The following is a 14,649-nucleotide window of genomic DNA, read 5'->3' as shown; positions in this document are numbered from 1 at the left end:
AATCATTGGAGTGGGCGCTTACACCCGCTTCACTTCAAGGTCAATTTCTCGAGCTACCATGCCCCCCTCATCAATTCATCCTCTAGGAAGACAGCATGTCTCATTTCCACAAACTTTGTATATCTCTCTGGATAGTAGAAATAAAAACCTTTTGACTTTTCTGTGTAGCCAAATAAATGACAACTTACTGTTTTGGGATATAACTTCCTAATGTTTGGGTTAATCACTTTAGCCTCAGCAGGGCTCCTCCCCACACACGTAAGTGGTTAAGTGAGGGTGTTCTTTCTGTCTACAACTCATACGGTGTTTTGAGCACCGACTTTCTTGATACTCTATTAAGAATATGAATGGAGGTTTTAATGCCTCCATCCACAGGCTCAACTATAAGGTGGAGTAAATTATTATACTGCCCATCATATTCATCAGGGTATGATTGATTCTTTTAGCTACTTTATTCTGCTGAGGTTCGCCCAGTATAGAATACTGGGCTACTATACCATTCTTTTAGGGTATGCCGACCGTAGTACTCCACCATGGTCAGACCTGACTGTCTTTAATCTTTAATATCTTAAATTTATCCAATACATCTTTTCTTTCTTTGATTAGATAAATATAGTCATAATGGGAGTAATCATCTGTGAATGGATCATAACCATTCACACTCTTTACAGAAAACTGACCACAGATGTCTATGTGAATAATCTATAAAATTCCTACGCTTCATTTAGCATCTTTCTTTACATACTTTTCTTTTATGCATTCTCTGCATTGTTCTTAATCTGAGGGCTCTAATGGAGGAAGAACATCATTCTTAACTTGTCTTTCTATTCTCCCCCTCGAAATATGGCCTGAACGATAGTGCCATAATTTCGACAACGCATCGTGAGCTCTCTTATGCCATCATTTCCAGAGTTACACTCTGTCACCAGCTGCTTTATCAGCTGAGTAGCATATGTCTTTGAAGTGTCAGTGAACTGACTCTTTATTCTATCGAGGTACTCGGTGACCGTGTCACATTCTAGGATTAAGCCCACAATTGCGGGTTCAATCATGTTCTTTATCACAGCCAAACATTTCTTGCTGACAGTGACCCACTTTCTATGCTCAAAAGCCATAGGATATCTTTTGGGATTCAAAATCCCTTTCTTTAGTTACCCAAGTGGCATCATTCTCTTTTGTCTCCCTCATCGGTGCCACAATCTCAGTGGAACACGGTGAGGTGACTACCCAGTCCACCTTAGACAGGATGAAAATCAGATCATAACTTTTCTTAACATAAAATTAACACCATTTGCATGCCTTGATTCTAATGTTGGTCAAAATCAAAATATACAACTATTCTTATACACTAATTCTACATCACCGTTGGGCAGAAATAGAATTAATGCATAAATCATTAACTTTCACAATTGTTCTTACACACTAATTCTACATCACCGTTGGGCAAAAGTAGAATTAATGCATAAATCATTAAAATTAACATCGGTTCTTATACACTAATTCTACATCACCGTTGGGCAGAAGTAGAATCAATGCATAAATCATTAAAATTACGATATTGTTATTAACAACGTTGGTCAGAAAATAACAACATCATAATCCATGATAAATCTCTTTTTCTCCAATTAAATACCACATTGGTTCAAAATAACTGGAGAATTAACAATTTCTTTAGCAGCGGAAAACTTTTCTTTTTCTCCAATTAAATACCACGTTGGTACAAATTAACTGGAGAATAAATAATTTCTCTAGCTATGGAAAAACTTCTCCTTTTCTTGAATTTTACCCACAGGGAAAATTGCTTTTTATATTTTCTTTAATCCATTAATCAATTTTCAGGAAATAAACATTTACTGGAAAAACTTCCTTTTCTCCAGTTAAATATCACGTCTGTTCAAAATTACTGGAGAATATACCTTTTCTTTAGCAGCGGAAAACGTATGCTCAATTTCTTGAATTTTACCCACGGGAAAAATTACTTTTTCTATTTTTCTTTTTGAGCTATTTTTCATTTTCCAGAAATAAATATTTACTAGAAATAGAAAAAGGAAAAACTCATTCTTTTCTGTACTGTACTTTCGGCCCAAAACAGCAAGGCAGCCCACGGTCCACGGCCGTACACGCCCTTCCCGCGCCCCCCCCCCCCCCCGCACCTAGGCCGCAACCTGGGCCTGGGCCGGGAATTCAGCCTGGCGCGCGCACCCGCCTGGGCCGGATTTGGCCCAACAGCGTTCCGCCGTCGGATCACATCCGATGGTCGCCCGACCGTCTCGCTCGATCAAAAGCAACCCGACCGGCCGCGTCGGCCGAAACCCTAGCCCATTTGGTCTTCTGCCTCTCTCTCTTCGCTGCTCTTCTTTCTTTCTCCATAGCACAACAGCGCCGCCACAGCGAGACACCGAGAGCCAGCGAAGGCAGTGGAGCGGGCAGACACGGCGCCATCGCCGGCCCCCTCGCCGGCGTGCGTGCTCCCCGACGGGTGAGCACGCCGCCGTCGAGCGCCCTGGCCGCGGTGCCCCCGTTTGCCGAGCCCGGCGAGCAGCAGCCCCGGTTCGGCCTTTCTTCTCCCGCGCCGGCCAAGGGCCGGTTCGGGTGGGTTTCTTCTCCCTTCCCTTTCTTATTCCCCTATTTCTTTTCGATTTGGTTCTTCTCTCATCCGAACTGATGTGGGGAATGGGGTTAGGGTTAGGGTTTCTTTTCTTTTTAGGGTTTGATTCCGATTGGGATGAGGGGGTTAGTCTTTCTATTTTCTTTTGATTTCTTTTCCTTTTCAGAGTTCATCCGAATCTCTTCCCTTCTTCCCCTTTTCTTTCTCCGATTTGGACTGATCTATCGGAGTTCGCGCGCGCCAGGCTACCTAGCCCAGCGGCTCTGTCTCTCTCTCGTCGGCCATGGATTTGGTCGACGGCAGTGACAGGACGGCCAGGCTCCAGGTAGGTAGCCTCATGACCGTCCTCTTTCTCTTGTACGGTTAGGGTTCGAGTTCCGTCCCGATCTGATCTGGATCAGGCATTTTCTTTGTTTTTCAATCTGAAACCCTAGATCTACACCCTAGGCTGACGAACTGCTAGGGTTCTTTGTTGAAACCGTGTCCACTTTTCCCGTACCCGATCTAGGGTTAGGGTTACACAGAGTGAACCTAGCTCTGGTACCATTGTGAGAATCGTAGAATTGGTACCTCTGTGTTTCACCCATAGATCCGTAGTTAGGCTCCACGACCTTGCGGAGCTTCACCGTAACGACAGCGTGGACGCCGATGTCGCCCTAGATGCAGCCTCGCGGACGCCAGTGCACGGCGTGGTGGTGAGGCAGTGGGGCGTCGGAGAACCTGCATAGGCGCGACGGTAGTGGTGGTGGCGGGCTCATCCCGTCGCTGGCAGCACGCTTTAGGATCGGATTAGGGTTTCTCTTTCGGTGGGTGTGACGGCTCCGGTCAACCTCGTAGTTCGAGCTCTCACCCCCACATTCCTTTTATGTATGCCGTGCGACAGGGGCCCTTCAACCGAATTAGGGTTAGGCTCCCCCGAACAGGAACAGAGATAGAGCCCAAGTACCTCACTGATTTACTCCACCAGATCCCCGACCTCTCCGATCTATTCCCCCACCTCGCCGATCTATTCTCCCACCTCGCCTCGCCATTACTGCTCCAGCTGGACGGACGATTCCCCATCCCCACCCTCACCGGTTTACTGCACGGTCCATTCCCCCACCTCGCCTAATTATTGCCCGGACGAAGAATTCAACAAGTGGGGTAGTCATACATCTCCGGCGCCGGGTTCACCGGTCTATTGCCACACCCAGACCTCACCGATTCATGGCAACTGCTCAACGGCGGCCGACTCCCCCACCGCGCCAGGTTACTGCCCTGGAGAATTCAACGATCATGCATCTCCGGCTCTGTTGGGATCGCCAGCCTACTACCCCATCTCGCCAGGTCATTTTCCAGAAGAATTCAACGATGTTTGGGAAGACATAACTCTGGCGGACAAGGTACAAACCCCGGCATCGCCCGAGTACTGCTATTGTTGTTCGACGACGCTGCAAGATTGCTGCTGTTATCAGCCCAGCGACGACGCCCCCACGCCGTGAGCGCTCCCTCCTTTGTCACAGGTAACCCTGGGCCCCTTTGCCAATATCCTGCCGGCGGCTGGCGCCGTGGGCTCACTGTTCATGTAGGTTATCTTAGCTGCATTGCAGCTTGCAATCTTGATTCTGGATTTCTGGGTCACTTGCCGTGCAGGTCGTGCTGGATGTCTTTTTTTAGTTCGCTTGTCTCTGAACTCTAAAACTTCGTGCTGGAATGTCTTTTTTTTTTTAATTCGCTTGTCTCTGAACTCTAAAACAGATAAGTTTGTCTCTGAATTTTAAGCAGTGTGTTTGTTTGTGAACCGTGATTTATACATGCGCGCGTGACTCCTCTTAATGAAACACGCGTCAATGGACGTGTTCTCGGAAAAAATACTTGCGCACCTGCACTTATTATGAGTTATGAGTTACTGAAAGTTGCTACACCATGTATTCATGTGGATTTCTTTGATCATAGATGCATGATCCAGGAAGTACTTCAAGGCACAATCTGAAAACTTTGACATTCTGCCCCATATGTCTAGCAAAGACTTGTGCAGGTTACCTATACCTGTTAGCCAAAGCCAAGTAGTTTTTTTTTCTTGATGCTACATATACAGTACAGTATAGAAGCCACTGAATGAGCATGTATCTATGGCATGTGTTCAATAGTGCAACTAGGCGGGTATGTGAAGAGGTCCAATTTATATATATGTTTCCTTCCTAATGATTAATGATTCAAGAAAGAATAAACTGATATATACAGGGGCTTGGCATGCACCTGCGGGCAATCTCTGTATGACACATTCTGTTGACCTGTTCTTGTCAAGTGCAGAGTTGGCTACCATTGCACTGAAATGAGATTCAGGAGCTAACACGTACATGTCTATAACCTCTCGAGCTCCAGCCATCTGAATACTGATCGCAGGCTGTCTCAAGCAACATCTCTGCATCTATTTGAACACCCACCGTCCCCACAAAGTTGCATCTTTTCAGGATCCTAGTCGTATCTGTAATGCTTGATTACATGCCATCTCAAAGAACATCTAATTCTTTCGCACTTCCCTCCATCTTTCTTAGATTTTTATTTCTCTTCACTCATCTGAGTACGAAACAAGCTTCCATATGTTTACTAAGGAGCTCACGATCTAATCTCCGCAGGTGTTCCTTCTCTAATTCAGGCAACAGTGCAACCGCTTCCATTGCTGGCCCCGCTACACCAGATCCTAGTCAAGAACCGAAGATAGAGGAAGCCCCCAGCAAGAGGAACGAAGTGGCTGTCCTCATAGACCATGTCTTCGTCCTCATCCTCCAATGCCTCACCGCCCGCACCTTGTGCAGCTGCAAGTGTATTTGTCTCTCCTAGAACTATCTCATCTCCGAATTCAAGTACCGTAAGGAGCTGCCCTAGATTGTTGCCAGATTCTTCTATCGCGGCTGGAAAGGCAAACGCAAGTTCACCAGCATCAATGGCGAATACCCCTCCTTGACTTTCTTGCCCTTCCCCATTGAGGATGTTGTGATCTCATATTGCTGCCGCGGGCTCATCTTATGCTAGAGCGTTGGGTTTCGCTATGTTGTCTGTAATGTGATGACTAACAAATGATGGTTACTGCTGGATAACAACCGTTCTTTTGGTTCAACTCGCTTGGGGTTCGATCCGACAGTCTCCTCGCACTTCCATGTGATTGAATATGGGAAGAAGAGGACCGGTGAGTCCGTAAGTGTGAGCATCTACTCATCTAAGAGTGCAGCATGGATGTTTAAGGAATCTGAATGGGGCGAGGTGTTGTACGCACACATTAAGGAATCTTAATGGTTTTATGCACTGACTAGAGTTGTCCCAGATAGTTGCTGTTGATATGCAGGGAAAGACATGGAGGAAAATTCGTAGGCCACATGGTGAAGCAATCTCCATCCATGAAGCTTAGGGTCAGTTATGTGTATGTATTGCTAGTATGTTTAGGAAGTATCGGCTTTTATTCTGGGTCCTAGAATACTATGGTACCGATAACTAGACACTGAAGCATATGGTGACCATGCTGAAGATATTTGGATGGGACAATATTCAATTTGGTTACGATGTTTGCGATGCGAACTACAGAGTGATTGCAGTTCACTTGGAATAAAATTTGATTTTCCTTGTTGGCGAGGATAAAAAACTGATCACATATGACATGAACCTCTGAAAAGTTCTTGTCCTCCCTGTCCAGGTCGTGTAGTATCGTAGACCTACCTGGAGGCTACTTCCAGAGGGACCTCACTAACTTCCTTATGTTTCCTAATTCATGGAGTTAGTAGGAGTGCGGTAAAGTTGCATATGCTATTCTTTCCTTAGGTAGAGAGTTGTTTTTTATTCTATATACAATTCAATTTTGCCTTGGTAACTAAAGTAATTGTATGTTGAATATTATTGATGCTGCTGCTTTGTGCATGTTGTGGAGTCTAAGTGCTTTTGAACGATTTTTCTGCAATGGCTGAGGGAGGAAGAAGAGGGGTTTCATGGTGCACTGGCTACCAAGCCAAAGGAAGTTTTACCTTGCAAGTAGGAGTGCCAATATGAAGGAGTGGAGCACATCTATTTCATTTTTGTTATATAAGTCTGTAGGGAGCAGAACCATTATTCTCCTATCTATGTATCGCTTGTGTTAATTCTTGAGTTGACACAATTGTTATGCTAGTGTCACTTCTTATTATAAAAAGTACTCTTCATTGTGGACATGATGAATGGTGTGTAATGATTATATCTGTATTGTGTGTGTTTTTAAGTTATTAAGGCCCGTCTGAATTAATAAATAAATTATGAAAACCGGATCCAATTTTGTCACCATTGGATGTAAGGGCCGTTGTCTGTTTTGTCATCACCGCCGTAACACTCGCCGTTGGGAAGTAGACGAACAACACCGCCGCTATTCATCTCATGCGATAGGGGTCAATAGTGTATCACCGCTGAATCGTACTACAATACGACGATGACCATTACCAATGACCAGACGGTTCATATACTGAAGTGACGGTGATGTCTACCTCGATACAGATGCGTCGGACGTCAAAGCGACGGTGAACACATATTACACACAAATCGGGTCGTTGTGCAAGGCGACTGTGATCCTGATCATTGGTCAAAACGGTAATGTTAGTGTACACCCACACAGGCGGGTCGTGGTACAACGCGATGGGAGCAATGACTTGGGGGCATGTTCGTTTGAACTTATCAGCCGGCTTATCAGCTAGAATCTACAGTTTTTTTCTCTCACAACAAATCAGCTTCAATACCAGCCGAACAGGCCCCTGATCACAGACGGATCGTAAGCCAACACGGCAATGTTAGTGTACATTAACACAGGCGGGTCATGCTCCAATGCGACGGAAACAACGACCTGATCACGGATGGATCATAAACCAACACGGCGGTGTTAGTGTATACCAACATAGCCAGGTCGTGCTCCAATGCGACGGAAGTATAGACCTTATTACGGACGGATCATAAGCAATACGGCGGTGTTAGTGTACACCGCAATCAGTCTCAGATAGCGACGGTGAGGGCTATCATCATCACTGCCGACAGCTTACTGCCGAGGTCGAAATTGGACTGCGATAAGGGTTACGACATGACTATGAAAGGTCCGAGTATAGTAGTGAGAGGCGCTTCCTTGAGAAGCTGCATTGAAAAAGCACAACTAAAATAAACTAATCTGACCTAGTTTCTACATTTTAGCACAAACATGGATTATGAGAAAACACATGGAAAAAAGCGGAAAACATGTGTCGTCTGGTTTCTAGTTTCAGCTTATTTTGGCCATAAACGGCTTAAAAGCTATCCCAAACATGCACATAGTATGAACACAAGCATCACTTGATTTTGATTCTATCAATGACAATGTTAGTTTAGAAATCACGGAGTGTTGTCGTCGAAGTGTGGATATCATGACTCATAGGTATCACTCCACAGACACCAGCAATACAAAAACAAATTTTAGAAAAAAAAAATAGAAAACAAGTGTATCCACTAGTAAGAATAGTCTTTTACATAGTTTTGTTGGTCAACATTGGATAATATAATAAATAATGAGACCATTTGCTAGCAAATAAACATAAAAAAAACATGCCATAGAATATTCAAATAATTTTAATCTAGGCACCTTAAGTTAGAGCAAAGACTTTCGAAAAAATCTAAAACTAGTTTGTTAACTTTCTGAACTAAAACAATTTTCTATTATTTTTTCTAAGATTGGACTAGATTTTAGGATTTTTAGTTACATAAATTTTCTAGGAAAAATATTTGATATTTTTTCAGAAAATATTTATAGTCCGATTTAGCTTCTAAATTTTCTTCAAAGTCCGATTTACCCTCTCCTAGACCGCTATCCAAAACCGCTTAAGGCAGGTACATTGCTACGTGTCGGTAGTCTTAAAAGTAAGGAAGATGAGAGTAGAAGGTGGTCGTTCCGTGAAACAACTATCTCATGAAAATGTAAAACTATGAGACAACTATTTTGGCATTGTACGATTTAATGTTCACACAACTCACAAACTTTCCTGTGTTCATTGTATATAAATTAAAGATAATTAAATTACTATAAGACAACTTACCATAAGATAATACTAATGTACTTTTGGATGTAAAACAACGGTTTTAAAAGTCGAGGAGATTAAATCACACTATAGCGAAAGCTAAGGGGTTAAAACGACTTTTTCCTATTGGCAACAGGCATTAAAAAAAAGGCTTACAGGCATTCGTTCGAAGAGCCCAGTCAGAACGAATTCTGGCCCGGCCCGTCAAGCCGGCCGCCGGTAGGGGCGGCGGAGCTCCGTTCGTTTCCGCCTTTCCCCTCCTGCAAGTCGCCGCCGGCTCGCAGTCGCGGGGCCGTGTGGGTCTGGGGGAAACGCGAAGAGAGAGGAGGAAGCGATGGCGAAGTCGTGCAAGGGATTGGCCATGGAGCTCGTCAAGTGTCTCAGCGAGACCGACTGCGTTAAGGTTGGTCGGCTCCGTTCTCCTTGCTTCTCCGGTTCTCCCAAATCCACCCACGCCGCAGCTTGCCGCTGCCTGTTTCGATCCGATTAGGCGCAAGCGTAGTTAGCTGCGGCGGACATCACCCGCAAACTAGTGCCGGGCGATTGGACCCAGAATGGGTGATACTGGTTCAGCGTCCGAGTTCTCGTGGCCCGGGCTATTTCTAGTCTCCTGACGCGGTTGTGTGCAGGTGCAGAAAAGGCCGTACAAGGAGTGCGCCGGGGAGAAGGCGCCCAACATTACCAGCGAGTGCGTTGGCTTGCGGGAGACCTACTTCAACTGTAAGAGAGGCCAGGTGTGTCTTGATCCTTGCAAATTACTACTAGTTATTCCTAGCTTCATGTTGATAGGTCATACTGCGATTTGGAGTGCCAGATGATATGCCGTGGATTTGAATGTATTGCTGCTTCACTGGAGACATTGATTCTCCATTTGTTTGGGGGTTCTCCCACATTCGAAGCAGTGCCTAGTGACTGTTGATAGTTGATTCTTGAATTGGCCGTGGTGTTAGGTTTTATGGAGGTGCCAATAATCAACATTTAGAGCCGAATAATTAGCAATTAGACATTCTTTGGGCACGGCATAAATACCTGTGCTGCAGCCTAAATAAGATGGTGTTCATGCTCATCCTACTATGTTCATCAGAGTCCATTAGTTTGTGGAATGTTCAAGGACACTATTTCTGATCTCAGTCTTGTAGTCTATTGCTGATCTGATGCCAATACAGAATTGTGTGACAGGTGACGAGTTAGATTTCCATCTATGCCTGAGTTGAATGTTAAGATTGTTAATAATAGATTAAAAGTTACTGTTTTATGTCAATGTGTATGCAGTGAAAGACCTCTGTTGCAGTTGTTTGCCTAAGTGGAAAGCATAAAGTTGTATTTCCAGTTAGATGAGATTGAGCATTCGCCCCTGTCCCCCCTAGCTTTGCCAGTTTTATTTGTTTCAGTTACTTCACAGTGTTGCTCTGTCTCAATGAATGTTGTCAGTTTCTTAGTTTTTATGGGTGCTACAGTTTATAGTCTGAGGAACAGGACTGTGTGCAACAAATGAAGCTAGAAATTAATTTCAATCTAGCGAAAAGAAATAGTGGCTGTAGAATGATGCTAATCTTTCCCTTGGTGAACGCAATGCTAGTATGGTGGTTCGTCAGCGAGTAGTGGTAACACCCGCCTGGGTTTCAAATCCTAAGGTTGCAAAAAACAGATACCTTCACTGCCGCACAAAAAAAAAAAAAAAAGTGGCAGGGAGCTGGCCTGTGGTTACGGTGCGGTCCTACCAGCAGCAGCAGATAATGGCAGTGGTCACTGGCCTGGTTTACGGTGCGGCCGGTGGCCCTGCCAGCCGCCCAGGTTACGGTGTGACAGGCGAGGCCAGGGTTTGGGGGTTTTCTGGGCTGGTTTGTTGGGTTTTCTTCTCACTGCAAAGCTGTGGGGGCAGCAGGCAGCCTTTCCCCCACCAGTTCAATTTTTTAAAATCTTTCCCTTGATCTTGATTCAATGACTTGAAAAACTTAATCTTGGAATGAGGTCAGAATTAGCATCTTTCTCCCATCTGCCAAACTTCAAATTAATTGTTCCCATCATTGTTGTTAAAAGAGTATGGAGACATACACCTTTGATTTATCTCCTGTATTTGTTAAACACACAAAAAAAATGTAATTTAATATGCTCATCTTTATGTACCCTTTTGAGTAACACTAACCTGAAAGGTTGAAACACCTGGTAATCCTTGTATACAAAGTTACAGACCTGTGTGCAACTCTTGTGCATTATGTAATAATGGTAATACTTCTGATAGGCAGTTCATTTGTTTCTTCCAATCGAAGTACGATTATCGCCTTATCTATGAAAACCTGATGTTTTTAATTGTACAAGTGACACATAACCTAGCTTAGGAATATTATGGATTGCACTGGCCCATAGTTATTGCAATTGGTGTCCAAGTTGTTGCAGCATCCACCATATCGGTCCATATATGGCTAACATCTTTCAGTACCATGCCTGAATATACTATTCATGATCTTCCGTATTATCATTGTTCTGATTTGGTCTTTGATACTGTTATTTTGCTTGCGTGAACTGAATTGCACACACATTTATTTAAGTAAACATGCAAATAACAATTTTGTTAATCATGCAACAGGTTGACATGCGGGCCCGTATACGCGGGAACAAGGGATACTAGTGATGTGCCCACAATCTCCACAACCAGTTTTGGTTTCTAGCCAAGCTTGTGACATTGAGGTGTAATGATAACATGATTTAGTTTGTCCGCGTTCTGTTTTTGATAGGCGAGGGGAACTCACAACACATGTGGCTTCAATTGATGAGGGGAGTCTATTTGCTGTCTACATTCAGTACTTTTGATACTCCCTCTGTTCTAAATTCTAAGGCTCTGTTTGGTTCCAAGCTCCTAAAATTTTTAGGACAAGTTTTATGAGCTTTTAGGAGGCTGTCAAAACCTCCTAAGAGCATCTCCAAGAGTTTTCTACTTTTTTCTCCTAAAAAGTTATAGTTTGGCAACTCCTAAAAAGATATTAGAAGAGAAAAAGATAGTCATCTCCAAGAGTTTCTAATAAATGTCATCTAAAAAATCAAATTGAGGTCCATGTCAATTTTTTCTGGCTTTTTTTGTTTTTTTGTCACGGGAAACATATCGGCGTGCCATACCCTGAGCCCACGATCTCCCTACCGCCGCTGCCAAGTCCCAGCCAACGCAGCCACCACTCAGCCGGCTGCCGCCTCCTTTTAGCCAGCGACGCGAGTACTACTACTGCTTCTACACGGCAAGGTGTAGACGTCTATCCAATCCCAGAATACCCAACCAGGGAGCAGCAACCATAGATGGACAGGGAGCAGCAAATCGTCGCTACTTGCTTTATCTCTTCCTAGTTCCCCCTCTTCGTCTCAGAACGCCAACATCAGGATTATCGCCTCGGTAGAATCATGGCGTTTGGCAAATCTCTGTTGCAAAGAGAATTAGAAGATTCCTCATCAGACGACGATGATTGTCTCATCATGTCAGCAGCTGCAATTGTTGAAACATATTCAAATAAAAAAGGAAGACATGGTGGTTCTGTTCTAGGGCATAAAGTTATTTATCGAGATAGAGAAGGCGGACACCAAAGGATGTTTCAAGATTACTTGGCTGATGATCCGACATATGGCCCAGATTTATTCCGTCGGAGGTTTATGCGCATTCACTTGTGATATGATCACTAGTACGCTAAGTAATTATTCTAACATTTATTTTATTTTTTAATTTCAGGTATAGGATGAGTCGGGACCTTTTCGTACGCGTAATGAATGATGTAGAATCATACGATGACTATTTTGTCCAAAAAAGGAGTGCACCAATGTTCTTGGATTAAGTTGCTTTCAGAAAGTCACAGCAGCATTTCGTATGCTAACATATGGAGTTCCAGCTGATGCTACGGATGAGTATGTTCGCATTGGAGAAAGTACCGCAATTGAGAGCCTACGTAGGTTCGTCGCTGCAGTTGTTGATTTATTTGAAGAAGAATACCTGAGATATCCTAATGAGGCTGACACAACACATTTACTGGCACTCGGTGAGCAAAATGGTTTTCCTGGTATGTTAGGGTCCATTGATTGTACGCATTGGGCGTGGAAGAATTGTCCTGTAGAGTGGCAGGGTCAGTACAAGGGGCATATGGAGGATCCCACTATTATTTTGGAGGCTGTTGCTTCCAACGATCTTTGGATATGGCATGCCTTTTTTGGAATGCCTGGGTCTCATAATGACATTAATGTGCTTCACCGGTCTCCTTTATTTGCTAAGCTGGCTGAGGGCAGAGCTCCTGAGGTGAATTATACCATAAATGGTCATAATTATACGATGGGTTATTATCTAGCCGATGGTATATACCCATCATGAGCTACTTTAGTGAAGTCCATATCTCAGCCTATGGGGAACAAGAACAAATATATTGCCAAAGCACAGGAAGCAGCGAGGAAGGACGTCGAAAGAGCTTTTGGGGTTCTGCAATCAAGGTTCGCCATTGTTCGAGGAGCAGCTCGTTTATGGGACACTGAGACACTGGGCAACATCATGAAAGCTTGTGTCATTATGCACAATATGATTGTCGAAGATGAGGGAGTCGTTGACCCTACTGAGCGGTTCGATTATGGTGGCCAAAATGTGGAACCTTCTCATGAGAGTAATCGCACCCTCGATGAATTCATTGAAGCGCATAAAAGGATCTGAGACAAGGAAATACACCACCAGTTAAAAGCAGACCTCATCGAGCACCTCTGGCAGTATTTTCCTGATAAATATTAAGTTCATAGGACTTCTATATATTTATTAGCATGAGTACTTTTTCAGCTTCAAATTGCAATCAGTACTTTGTTTGTCCTAAGTTTGATTATAAATAATTTTTCATTCTCTCGAAATCGGATTTGTGCACTTGTGTCATATAATTTAAATTTTTCTTCTTTCTCAAAATACCATGCACTTGTGTAAGCAATCAGCAAAGGCTATGTGCAGGCATCAGGCGGTCATGTCCATTTAGAATTCAGCAGCAGGTACCAATCACCACCAGCAGCAATAGTCGCCGGTCATCTACCGGCAGCAGCAGGTAGTGATTAGGATCAGGAACAGTAGGTGAATTTTGACATGACTGCTGATTGCAAAGACATCAACAAAGAACACATAAAAAAGCAGGCAATCAGGCAGCCAACCAGCAGTAGCAGACAGTTCCATGCAGTACAGGACCATGCAGGCAATACGCTGGTAAGGAGTAGACGCCCAGCTAGCACCAGTACCAATCAATTTCATGGCCACATATACAAAGGTTCACTGAATATAAATAATACAAATTAAAAAGCACTTGATCATATATCATAAAGCAAAGGTTCACTGAATATAAATAATACAAATTAAAAAGCACTTGACCATATATGATAAAGCAAAGGTTCACTGAATATAAATAATTCAAATTAAAAAGCACTTGACCATATATGATAAAGCAAAGGTTCACTGAATTCCAAAATTAAATGGCTATAGAGAAAAAAATCACATGAACTAGTTCTAATTCGCCAAACAGCGAGCAACAATCTTCTGCTGCATAACTATGTAGTACTGTTGCTGTAGCGGGGTCAGGGCGCTAATGTCCATTGCCATTATTTTTTCTTCCTTTTCGATCGTGTCATTTTTCACCTTCCGCAATTCAGCTTCTACCTTTTTTTCTTCTAATGCCAGGCGCCTTTTCTCTAGCTCAAGTGAAGCCATGTGCCTCTCCTCTTTCTTCTTCTCTTTCTCCATATCAAATGCCTCCTTCTTCGCCCACATTTTGTCCAAAGCCTCCATGCAAGCTTCACCTCCTCCTCACCTTAGAGCATCTTTTGCCTTCTTCTGTCCCTGTGGCCTCTTTCGGGCTTCGGGCTCTAGAGGTGCAATCTCACCGACATCTTCAGTGATGTTGACTTGTACATTCGTGGGAGTGGAGTCTAGGCGAACCTTCTTTTTCTTGTTACCGGCTTGCTTCAGCTCTGCCAGTTCCCTCCTCTTGGCCTTCCACTTCTCTTCATCCTTCAAAATGT

General features: G+C 43.7%; 1 pseudogene; it reads left to right on the top strand.

Moving 5' to 3' along the window:
- Positions 1-12,030: 12,030 nt before the first annotated feature.
- Positions 12,031-13,387, top strand: LOC136552143 (uncharacterized; annotated as a pseudogene).
- The last annotated feature ends 1,262 nt before the right edge of the window (positions 13,388-14,649 follow it).

Source organism: Miscanthus floridulus, chromosome 4 (genome assembly GCF_019320115.1).
Source record: "Miscanthus floridulus cultivar M001 chromosome 4, ASM1932011v1, whole genome shotgun sequence".
Lineage (NCBI taxonomy): Eukaryota > Viridiplantae > Streptophyta > Magnoliopsida > Poales > Poaceae > Miscanthus > Miscanthus floridulus.
Note: the sequence above shows the minus strand (reverse complement) of the source record. Positions and strands in the feature narration are given on the sequence as shown.